Here is a 12,795-nt window from a genome sequence, read left to right on the forward strand (position 1 = left end):
CTAGGCCAGGAGCAGGTGGGGCTCATTGAGAGGGCTTTAAACTAGGTAAGAAGGGGGGATGGGGCTGAAACAAGGCTTGTTAGAGCTGTGCCAGGGGTAGCAATGGCAAGGCTGGGAGAGAAGGCCATGGCCCAGCTGAAGTGCATCTACACTAATGCACTTAGCATGGCTAACAAACAGGAGCTGGAAGCCATCGTGTGGCAGGCAGGCTACAACTTGGTTGCCATCACGGAAATGTGGTGGGACCACTCTCATGACTGGAGTGCTGCAATGTCTGGCTACAGGCTCTTCAGATGGGACAGGCAGCACAGAAAGGGTGGTGGTGTGGCTCTCTATATCAGAGAGTGTTTTGATGTCATAGAACCAGGATGAGGAGACTGATGAGGAATTCTATAGGCAGCTGACAGAAGTTGCGAAATCGTCAGTGCTTTTTCTCGTGGGGGACTTCAACTTCCCAGATATATGCTGGAAACAACACAGCCCAGGGAAAGCAGTCTAGGAGGTTTCTGGAGAGCATGGAAGATAGCTTCCTGATGCAGCTGGTTAGTGAGCATATCAGGGGAGGTGCCCTGCTAGACCTTCTCTTCACAAACAGAAGGACTGGTGGGAGATGTGGTGGTTGTAAACTGTCTTGGGCAGAGTGACCATGAAATGGTAGAGTTCTCCATTCTTGGAGAAGCCAGGAAGGGGACCAGTAAAACTGCTGTATTGGACTTTTGTAGGGCTGGCTTTGAGCTGTTCAGTACACTGGTTGGCAGAGTCCATTGGGAGGTGGTTCTGAAAGGAAGAGGAGTCCAGGAAGGCTGGGAACTATTCAAGAAGGAAATCTTAATGGTGCAGGAGCGCTCTGTCCCCTCGTGCCCAAAGACGAGCTGGCGGGGAAGAAGACCGGCCTGGCTGAACAGAGTTGCAGCTTGAGCTTAGTAGAAAAAAAGAGGGTTTTTAATCTTTGGAAAAGAGGGCGGGCCACTTGGGAGAAATATAAGGATGGCAGAGGAGCTGGCCAAGCCGCTTTCTATCATTTATCAACAGTCCTGGCTATTGGGGGAGGTCCCAGTAGACTGGAGGCTAGCAAACGTGATGCCCATCTACACGAAGGGCTGGAGGGTAGACCCGGGGAACTACAGGCCTGTCAGTTTGACCTCAGTGCCAGGGAAGCTGGCAGTGGAGGTGCTCTGGTATCTCCACCTGGCTCCATCTGAATCCTCCAAAGGGCTCTGGTGTCTTGCATGTCTCGGTTGTTTATGTTCAGAATGCAAAGCTCTGCCTGAATACCCAGTAATTTTTTTAATACTTAAGTAATTGAGTAACTACTCATAACTTCGAATGGTTCAATTCTTTCCATAAAACATCACACACAAAGTGCAATTACTATTATGAAGAAATGTAATTTTCAGGATGTATATTCATCACAGGAGGGAAAATTCTGAAGTTCACCCGTACTCACAAGGATCACCCGTATGTACAAGGATCATTGAGTCCAACTCCTGGCTCTACACAGGAAGTTGCCTTGTTTCCTTGCAAAACAAGCTGACTTTATCTCTCTTGTTCCTTCTCATATATACCTACGACTGATATAGGCAGTCTGGTTCTCTGCTCCATTTGCAGGGACTGGATTTGTGTAGATTGCAACTCAGTAAGCATAGGGCCAAGCCCCAGCACATTGCAATGATTTCTGTCTCTTTGGAATTGCCAGGGTGATGACACTCCTTTTGCAAGCATTCTGCCAATTTTTTAGGATTCTGTACTTGTTCATGGGTGAAGTAACAAAGCATTGGAGGTGCCCACAGTTCTAGGAGCCTGCCCATATCCTCTCACACTCCCTGCCACTCATAGCTATCCTGCCTCAGAGCACATCTTTGTGTGGCATTCTGAAATAGTTTTCCCTAACCTTAAACAAAACCTGAAACACATTCAGGAGACATACCAATAGGAACAGACTGGTTTGAACATCCAAAGGATATTTAAAGTTTCGAAGAGCTATTGTAACTAGCCTGGAGGAGAAAGGAGCAGGCAAAGAGAAAGGGAAAGGGAAGAAGCAGGGAAGTTTCCCCCCTCATCCCTCCAATTCATTGGCTCCCCAAGGAGAAAAGATAGAGACTGTTAATTATGAATAGTTTCTGAGAGAAGGTTCCTAGAGCATGGAGGTGACAGCAATGCTGAGTACAACTACCAGATTAGTCTCACGACCAGTTCTTTTATCATAACATAAGGCAGTGTTAGGCAGTAAACTAATAACCATAAACCGGCCCCCACAAAGAATAAAGAGCACAACAGGGAACACACGCAGTATGTAATGTGCTATCTAACACAGTTTTGAGGCCAAACACAACTACTACACTGAGGTTAAAAATAAATAAATAAAATACACATTGTGGTCAGCAATTATGAAGGTGATATAATGCTTGTAACAGGTTTTTTTTTTTTTTTTTTTTTTTTTTTAACACAACCCGGTCATATCTGTCATTATCTCAATCCTTTGGGCCCCACGCCGGATCCATTCAGGAAGGAGGGCATCCCATGGGAGGGATGTAGAAGCAGAGGTTGACTGTCAAGGAGCAGTGGAAAAAAGTGTCATGGACTGACTGCAATCCCCATTGCCCTGCACCACACAGGGGAAGGAGATATAAGAGTGTGGATAGGGGGAATGGCGCTTTTAGTTTGCTTGTAGTTCCTCAAGGCTGTAGTCCACTGGTGATAGGCAATAAATTATATTAATCTGCCTATTCTAAGTCTGTCTTGCCTGTAATGATAATTGGTGCCCATGATGCTATTTGGTGGGTGACCTTCTGTTCTACTTAAAGCCTTGAACTATTTTCATCATATTTTCTCCCCCTTTTCCTTGTAGGTGGAGAAGTTTAAGAGCACTTGCCATGGAGTTCACCTGCATAGCCGGGTAAAACCACCGCAGTACAGATATGGGAAGGGTTCAGCACCAGGGACTTGCCCTCCCAGAGATGGCAACTCAGCATCCAGGACATGCTCTGCCAGGCTGACTGCACAGCAGGGAAAGGAGAGAGGTTCCCCTGAAGGAGAGCAGTAGAAGAGGAAGTCTTGATTTCCAACTCAGGTATTTCTGGAACAGTCCTGAGAGGCCTGTGGGAGCTGCAGGACAGCCCTAGCATCAGGACCCAGAAGTCCTGACTGCCACATTGTCCCCTGAGCCTAGCGGGACTCTCATCAGGGCTCTTGCAGCAGCCACCAGCTCTGTCCAGCACCACTATCACCCCCCAGCCCAGGACTTGCAGCTTTGGACAGCTGACAGCCCCTGGGCCACCCCTTGCGAAGGGGCTCCTCACACCCTTACCTTTGGGGGAGAGATGCAGGAGCACTGGGAACAGGGAATTAAGGCCAGAGGCAATGGTAACCATCCAGAAGCCCTCCATCTCGCTTGCTGCTGGCCCTCAGCTAAGGACAAGGGATGCCCGCCCTGGCTCCTCAACCACAGCTCCTCTGCAAAGTGCCCCTGCTCCTCCGCCCGTCAGCGAGGGTCGCCCAGTGCAAGCTTGCTGCCTGCTGACCCCACTCCTGGCCACAGAAGGACAGCGGTGGGGAGCACCCAAGCAGTGCCCAGCAGGGACCAGGCCTTGCAGGGAAGTGCCGGCACTGCCGCTGCTCCAGTGACGATATCCTGGTGATGCAGTGCACCCCCTGTGACATCAGCCTGTGTCATTTGAAGACCTGTGAGGTCAGCAGCAAGGAGATGGCACAGCTCAGGAGAGTGATGAGAGATTTCCCTTCTTGTCCTGAGAAACTGTCACCTCCCTTCTGCTCAGCTCTTTTCCAGCAGTTTCTGACAAATCCACAAGGGACATCTCCAAATGGTGGCAAAGGTCATGGAATAAAGGAAGTGGAGAGCTGGAGAAGTCACTGCTGTGTTCTTGCACTAACACGCCTCTGTTGTTGGGAGTCCTCCCAGGAAGGTGGGGTTTGAGGCTTGTCCTGGGGCTGGGCTTTTTACAAAAGATGGGAGTGAAGGCACCTGGGATACAGCAGGCCCTCAGTGTGCCTGAATTCCTCTTCACTGCATGTCGCTCGCCTGGAGTAGTAGTAGGACTAATATGGAGGGAATTGCAGTGCATGCCAGGGCCTTCCTTCCCAGATATCACACAGGGTTCTGAGATTTGAAAAGACCATTCCCTGGTCTGCCATGCAGGAGGCAGACGTGGTACACGAGGGAATGGCAAATGTACTCCCTGTTTATCATCCCCGCCTGTCTCTTCTTAACAATCTGCCCCCATCCAGCACAGCACCACAAGCTGAGGGACCTGTCCTCCCACACCTCAGCAGCTGTTCCATCAATGTCCCAGCCCTGTGACAGCAGGCGGGGATCCATCTCCTCCTGCCTGTGCCCCAGGTTGAGGGCATTGGGGCACATCTGGGCTGCAGCACCTCAGCTGTGGCACAAGGGCCAAACTCAGACTTATCCCAGACCTTGTGCCAAGAGCCTGGGCATGAAGAGGCTTTCCTTCTGAACAGACACCTGCTGCTGTGGATGGCAGATGGCCACAGGAGGATCTGAGCAGCTCTTTCCTGTCCTCTATTTCCACTAATTACCTGCAGTGGCTCAGTTATCAGCATTAGTGAGATATCTCACGTTCAGGTGCCTATGTTGAGGAAACCTCAATGGAAGCCAGAGGAATCCAGCCCCTGTGGGAATGTGGAATGCCAGGGGGAATATGAGCACCCAACTACCCCAGGACTAGAAATGCAGGATGAGATGCTTCAATTGACTCATCTGAATGGCTTCCCTCTGCAGTGATAGAGGAGATTCCATCCCTGTCCATAAATTGTTGTCCTGCATAATGACAGATAAGGAGAGGTGATTCTTATTCTGAAGGCTAATTTCCAACAGGAAGAAAGCTACTGCTGTCAAGAAGTGTGTCTGCCCAGGGGAGGGAGGGAAGCCCAGGGATTCCTTCAGGCTGTTTCCCAGCAGGTTCCCCTGCAGCCCCAGGGCCATGTGCAGGGAACCTGGTTGGGGGGCAGAGCAAGGGAGACCTTGGGCTGGGCCTCTGCTGCTGAGCTGGGCCGGGCTCCTTTGCCGCTTGGGGAGCTCCTGGCAAGCGGGCAGCGCTGCAGAGAGACGGCTCTGCCCAGGAGCAGCTCCTCTGCACAGCGCAACAGGGCTGGGGGCACTGCCTGTAGCTGGCACTGGGAGGGGAGAGAAGGGACAGATGTTTAAGACTGTGTGGAGTGTTAGAAAGCTGAGAATACACTGGAGGAACAATTCTAGCAACCCCTAACATGGTAAGTTTAAGTGCATTGCAATGCACTGGAATATCCTGGAGGTGCCCTAGACCTCGATTGTCCCAGAGCAGAACGGGCTGGAGACACTGCATGTTTCTATTATACAGAGAAGGACATGCTCGAGAGCAGGGCTTCCGAGCTGCAGCGTCAGTGTGGAGGCCCTGAGAGCTCCCTTGTCACAGGCCAGCTGCAGGCTGTGAAGCCGGGGGTGCAAGCAGGGGTGTCCAGGGCCGTGGTGCAGAGCAGGGTCCCTGCTGTGGCCCAGGGGCTGTGTGGCGGGGCAGGGCCTCCGCCACCTGCCATGCTCAGCACTCAGCCTGCCCGGGGAGCTGCCCAGGGCGCTGCGGGGAGAAGCTGTGGGTGGAAGGAGCCCCCCTGGCAGAGCAGGGTCCTGCTGCTGGTGGGAGGCTTCTGCCTGGGGCGGACTGCTCACAGACACACAGCACACCCACAGGGTATTTCACCTTTTATTTTATTTTTTTTTTTCATGTGGATGGTCAAGTCAGGAATTTTCTGCTTCCTTTTCTCTTTCCAGCACTTGCAGGGTTGGGTGAGGTTGCAGAAAGTAATGGAAAAGAAACTGTGAGGTTTCAACACACCTCTAAGATTCCCGAACTGTTCCTTTGATGATCAGTGGGTTTGTAAGAAGGCTTATAAATTGCCTATAGCGTCTCCTTTGTTTATGTCCAGCTTCCGGGTCAACTTCGCTGTACCCATCAGGGCTTTCTGACAGGCTGTTTTCTATCTGCAAAGATGGATATGCACCTAGGCAGTGCTCTGGGAACTGCTGGTTTCTGAAGGGCAAAGAGGTTAGCATGAGGGCTCTGAACACAGATGGGGAAAAGACAATGGGATATGGAAACATCCCCCAGTTATAAAATCTTCAGGCAGAAGAAGTATGATTAGGGAATGAGAAGAAAAAAAAAGCGGATATGTTCTCAGAGGGAGAACTTATCAGAAAAGTCTGTATTATTCCCTACAATGCAGCCCCCTTCCTCTGAGCAAGCCCTCTTGCCTCCTCTCCTACACAGGAAAGCCCCTGCAGTCACTGCTGTGGGTTCAGGGCATGAAGCATGTCCTCTGCAGCCACAGTTCCAGCAGAGCAGAGGTGCATCTCTCCAGCCACGTGCCCAATTCCCTCTGTGGTGCAGGGGGGCTGAGAGCAGCGGCCTGGGGCTGTGAGCAATGCATTCTGTGAGGCTGGGGAATGAGCTGACTTTCCCTTAATGAGACACCATCATTAGGACACTTGTCTGTCTCCCTGGGATGTCCTTCCAAGTTGTGAGCTGTCCTGCAGGATAGAAATCTTTTCTGTAGTATCTCTGTGTTATGTGAATGCACCAGGAAGAAGCAGAGATATGCTGAATGTGAGGACATGCTGTTGGGTTGCTGAAATGAATGATAGGTGTCCTTGGCAAGACGTGTGGTGCTGAGACCTTGCTTAGGTACCTTGAGAAAGGCTGCGCACTGAGAGATTGGCAGTGGGTTCCTCTGCTCTCAGCAGTGTCTGGTTTCTTTTAAGCGTACCATAAATGTGATTGCCCTCCATCTCCAAAAGCAGCAAGATCATGGCCGTTGGGAACAAGCCCAACCAGCTCCCCTCACCCTGCTCTGAGCTAAAGGGAATCCCTTTGCCTCTCAGGTCTCACAGCCATTCACTGTGGGTGCAGCAGAAATCCTCAGGACTTCTGACTTCAGAGGACATTCCTTGGGCATGATGAGGTTGTGTTGGAAAAAACAAGAAATCCTAGAAGTCCTTTCAGCCCTCCACATTCTTTAGGCCTGTTAGGACACCACCCCATATGCCCTTCTGCATTGATTTCATCTGACAAATTCTGAAAATATAACTTGGAGCCCATGCCATGTTCTGATGTACCCAATGCAGAGGGACAAGACTGCTTCCTCCTGAGCCAATATGCAGAGGTGTCGAATACTTAAGTATCATATTGAACCTCATTAAATATAGCTTATGAGGCTGAATTACAAGTGAGGGAGTGTGGTAGGGAGAGGTTCAAGGAGAAATGGACTAGATTTCAGTCTGGAAAGCCAGTATTAACTTCTCATTGTTTTTTTTTTTTTCCATCTTGAAAGCTCCCTAGGCCCAGAGGCATCAGATGACCAACAGCAGCTCCATCGCCAAGTTCCTCTTCCTGCCATTTGCAGACACACGGGAGCTGCAGCTCCTGCACTTCGTGCTTTTCCTGGGCATCTACCTGGCTGCCCTCCTGGGCAACGGCCTCATCGTCACCGCCGTAGCCTGCGACCACCACCTCCACACCCCCATGTACTTCTTCCTCCTCAACCTCGCCCTCCTTGACCTGGGCTGCATCTCCACCACTCTTCCCAAAGCCATGGCCAATTCCCTCTGGGACACCAGGGCCATCTCCTATGCAGGATGTGCTGCACAGGTATTTTTGTTTTTCTTTTTGATGTCAGCAGAGTATTTTCTTCTCACCATCATGGCCTATGACCGCTACGTTGCCATCTGCAAGCCCCTGCACTACGGGAGCCTCCTGGGCAGCAAAGCTTGTGCCCAGATGGCAGCAGCTGCCTGGGGCAGTGGGGTTCTCTGTGCTCTGCTGCACACTGCCAATACATTTTCCCTGCCCTTCTGCCAAGGCAATGCTGTGGAATTCCCCAGATTATCAAACTCTCCTGCTCAGAATCAGAGTACCATAGGGAAGATGGTGTCTGTTTAGTATTTGGATGATTTGTTTTTATTGTGCTCTCCTGTCTGCAGATTTTCAGGGCTGTGCTGAGGATTCCCTTTGAGCGTGTATGGCACAAAGCCTTTTTACATGTGCCTTCCTCACATGACTGTGAGGCAGGCATTCCATGTTACTTTGTCAACACTGGAATCTTTTCCTACGTGAAGCCTCCCTCCATCTACTCCCCATCCCTGGGCCTGGTGGAGGTAGTTGTGTACTCAGTGATGCCTCCAGCACTGAACCCTCTCATCTACAGCATGAGGAACCAGGAGCTCAAGGATACAGTATGGAAACTGCTGATTGGGTGTTTATTAGTGGCCCCAGACCGTCTTCCTTTTTCTGCAGGTTACTCCCAGTGTATGTCATGACAGGCCATCTTGCCTTTCCATATGGACTTGTTTGTTTGTTAGCTTCTTTATTCTTCTTTAATATCTTCATCGATGATCTGGACGAGGGCATCGAGTGCACCCTCAGTAAGTTTGCAGATGACACCAAGTTAGGTGCGTGTGTCGATCTGCTTGAGGGTAGGAATGCTCTGCAGGAGGATCTGGATAGGCTGCACTGATGGGCTGAGGTCAACTGCATGAAGTTCAACAAGGCCAAGTGCCGGGTCCTGCACCTGGGGCGCAATAACCCCAAGCAGAGCTACAGGCTGGGAGAGGAATGGTTGGAGAGCTGCCAGGCAGAGAAGGACCTGGGAGTGATGGTTGATAGTCGGCTGAATATGAGCCAGCAGTGTGCTCAGGTGGCCAAGAAGGCCAACAGCATCCTGGCTTGTATCAGGAACAGTGTGACCAGCAGGGCTAGGGAGGTGATCGTCCCCCTGTACTCGGCTCTGGTGAGGCCGCACCTCGAGTACTGTGTTCAGTTTTGGGCCCCTCGCTACAAGAAGGACATCGAGGCGCTTGAGCGGGTCCAGAGAAGGGCGACGAAGCTGGTGAGGGTCTGGAGAACAAGTCCTACGAGGAGCGGCTGAGGGAGCTGGGCTTGTTCAGCCTGGAGAAGAGGAGGCTCAGGGGCGACCTTATCGCCCTCTATAGGTACCTCAAGGGAGGCTGTAGCGAGGTGGGGGTTGGTCTGTTCTCCCACGTGCCTGGTGACAGGACGAGGGGGAATGGGCTTAAGTTGAGCCAGGGGAGTTTTAGGTTAGATGTTAGGAAGAACTTCTTTACTGAAAGGGTTGTGAGGCATTGGAACAGGCTGCCCAGGGAAGTGGTGGAGTCACCATCCCTGGAAGTCTTCAAAAGACGTTTAGATGTAGAGCTTAGGGATATGGTTTAGTGGGGACTGCTAGCGTTAGGTCAGAGGTTGGACTCAATGATCTTGAGGTCTCTTCCAACCTAGAAATTCTGTGATTCTGTTATTCTTTTCTGCCTTTATGATAACGTCATTAATGCCTGTTTTCATACATTTCTACGTGAGTATCCCACTGCTTGTGTGAACCAGGACTTCTGTAGACAAGGAGCCAGGCTCTCTGTGTATTTAAAGAAAATCTTGGTCTGATACCCAGTCTCAGCACATCAGGAGTGAATAGGAAATAGTGAACCCCTTCATCTACAGCATGAGGAACCAGGAGCTCAAGGAGCAGTATGCAAACTGCTGACTAGTTGTTTATCAGTGGCCACAGACTGTCTGCCTTCTTCTGCAGATGGCTCCAAGTGTATGTCATTACAAGCCACATTGCCTTTCCATATGGGATTTGTTTCTTTGTTTTTCCTTTCTGCCCTTGTGATATGATTGTCTACCCAGAAATGCCCTTCTTCATTCCCGTCTGCCCGAGTGTTGCCCTCTCTGTGTGACTCAGGTTTTCTGTAGTCAAGGAGCCAGGATCTCTGTATATTCTAACAAAATAAATCTTGGTCTGAGGCTCATTCTGAGTTGATCAGGAGTGAATGGGAACTGGGGCTGTGGTGGCAGTGCCCAGAGCCCTGCAGCAGCCTGCGATGGGCACTGCCGTGGGACCAACCCAGCCTAGGCTGCTGGGCTGGGCTGGGCTGGGCTGGGGAGAGGGCAGGGAGGTGGGAGAGCTGGGGGGCAGCTGAGCTGGGCTGGAAGCTTCCCAGTAGAGAGAAACATCCGTGTCGAGCTGGGATATGCGACCGTGCAGAGGGAGGACATGCACTGCTGGCTTTGGATCGTGTGGCAGAGATCAAAGACAGGCTGGTGCAGGAGGGAGGCGGCTGGGCTGTGCCTTGCTGGCACGGGCAGAGCCAGCAGGGTGCCTGGGTGGCCCAGGGCCTTTGTACCTGGAGACTCTCTTGTCAGCCATGTCCAGCACTGCCCACTCCCCCCAGGTGTAGGGGTGCATTTGGCTGCTGGACTATCTCCATCCTTGTGCCAGGCTCAGGGCCTGTGCCGCAGGATCCAAGGGGTGACAGCAAGTTTGTGTGCCCCAGGTGGTGTTTTGGTGACCTGAGGAGATGCTCGGGTTCTCCACTCAGATGTAGGAGTGCGGTGGGGAGATTCTTGGGTGCTCCAGTGAGGTGCTTGGGTGTTCCAGGGAGGTGCTTCTGTGCTGCAGGAGTTGTATGGCAGGGGCAGAAACTTTTATTAGGAGGGCGGAAGTTTGTGTGCTCCAGGGAGGCTTTTCTTCTGCCCCAGGGATAGGCTTATGTGCCCCAGGGAGGTGCTTGTGTGCCCTGGGAATATCCTTGGGCTCTCTAGGAAGGTGCTTGATTCCTCTGGGGTCACTTGCAACCTCCGGAGTTGCCTGGGTCCAGCAGAGAGCAGGTTGTGTGCTCCAGGGAGTTGCTGGACTGCACTAAGTGTGTTGTTCAGTGCTTTAGGGAGGTTCTTGGTTGTCCCGACAAGATGCTCGTGTTCTCCAGGGAAGGTGCTGGTTGTCCCCAGGGAGGTGCTTGGCTACCATGGGAAAATGCTTGTACACCCAAGAAGATCCTTTGCTCCTCCAGGACGTTGCGTGATTTACCCAGGGAGGTCTTTCTCTGACCCAGGGCAGTATAGGATTTCTTCATAGAGGTGCTTCATCAATGGAGGGAATTCCTTGGTTCTTGAAAGATCTTCTGGGGTGACCTATGCAGGTGCTTGGGCACCCATGGGGTTATTCTACTGTTCCCCAGGGAGGTGTTTCATTCTTCCAAGGAGGTGCTTGGGTTCTCTATAGAGGTTCCTGGGTTCCTTCAAGAAATGCTTGTATGCCTTTGGGCAATGTCTTAGAGCATCAGCAGGAGATGGGTTCACAGCGGAAATTGTTCAGGTGAACCCACCTAGAGTTCAGATCTCCTGTGAGGTGCTGGAATGCCCTTGGAAGATGCCTGAGAGGGAGAAGGTAGAGCTTAGGTGTCCAGAAAGGCATGGTTCACGTGCTGGGGCACTACTCGAGTGCCCCAGCACGTGAACGCAGCTGGCACACACTGATTCCCTAGGCCTAGGCCTAGGGACTGATTCCCTAGGCGTAGGCCTAAGCACACGGCTTAGGCCTGGGACAGATTATCCTAGGCAAGGACCCAGGATATTCCCCCATCTCTCTGCTCGCCCTCTCCACTCAGGCCGCAGGGAAGAGTGAAGCCCTAGGGTGTGCCAAACCCCTGAGAAGCAGAGCAGATCTGGCCTTGGTTTCTCTCCCAGCTGGCCAGCAAGCTGCTCCGGGCACCCTGGGCAGTCTCAGTGCACTGCCGTGCTGCTCAGGTAGGGATTGCTCTGCAGGGCCCAGGACACCAGCCCATCTTACCCCCTTCAGCGCTTCCAGAATGTATGCAGATACAGCATCCCAGATAGCCTCAGTCTCTAGAAAGCAAGGAAAAGACAGGTCAGGCTCCAGGCAAGCCAGCTCACCACCTCTTGGAAAGCACCTCACCCAGGCGAGGACACTTGCAGGCATACACGAGCCACCCAGAAAAACACCATGTGGGCATTCCTGGGACATTCCTGAGAGGCCTGTGGGAGCTGCAGGCCACACCAGTCTCTGGGACACCAGAGGTCTTTCCTCCCAGAGCCAGATCCCAAAGAGGCAGCAGTTCCCAGGGAAACCTGGCCCTGGATTGTCCCCATCACGAGGAGGCTGAGCCATGCCCAGAGGAGCCCTAGGGCTGAGGACAGCCCTAGCATCAGGACCCAGGAGTCCTGGCTGCCACATTGTCCCCTGAGCCCAGCGGGACCCAAGTTTGTGTGCCCCAGGTAGAGTTTTGATGACCTGAGGAGATGCTCGGGACCTTTGCTATTGTCCAAGAGCAATTCCATGTGAAGCAAAAGCGGCTCTTGGTTCAAAGACCTTTCTTCCAGCTGGACATTGATGAGGCGTGGCTGGAGGATATGTCCCTGAGATCCTCCCTGGTGAGAAGGCAGCAGCCCCCCTCCTCCTGCCCCATGTCCGGAAGGATTTGTTCTCCCTGCTCTTTGGAAAGGCCTGGGAGAAGCAGAGGATTGTCTCCAATGGTCAGGGTAGAGCTTGAGTTCCCCCAAAAGACACCATGGCCCCGGAGCTGTTTCTCTTGGCGACCCTTCCTCTAGGACCTTGTTCTGAATGGTGCAAGCAACTTGGGCTTGCTGTGGCAGTGAGGAGGTTGCTTCTCCTTGCAGATGACGTCTTGACACTCCTCCTGCAAAATGCATGTCATAGTCCAGCTGTTTTTCAGCACAGGGAAAGAGATGAGGTTTTGGGGCCCAGCCCTACATCCAGCACTGCACAGGCCCACTCACTCATAGACCCTGGGAGGCCTGAAGCCCCTCCGTGCCATCCCTGGGGGTCTTCAGGCAGCTTCTCCTGCCCCAGGGCCAGGGCAGCCGCGCCTGAGCTGCTGCAGCCAGAAAGGTTTGCTGGTCCCATTACTTCCTCATCAGCTGAGATCGGGTCTCAGACAAAGAAGAGGCTGTAGCT

This window comes from Netta rufina (genome assembly GCF_964035555.1).
Source record: "Netta rufina genome assembly, chromosome: W".
In the NCBI taxonomy this organism is placed as follows: domain Eukaryota; kingdom Metazoa; phylum Chordata; class Aves; order Anseriformes; family Anatidae; genus Netta; species Netta rufina.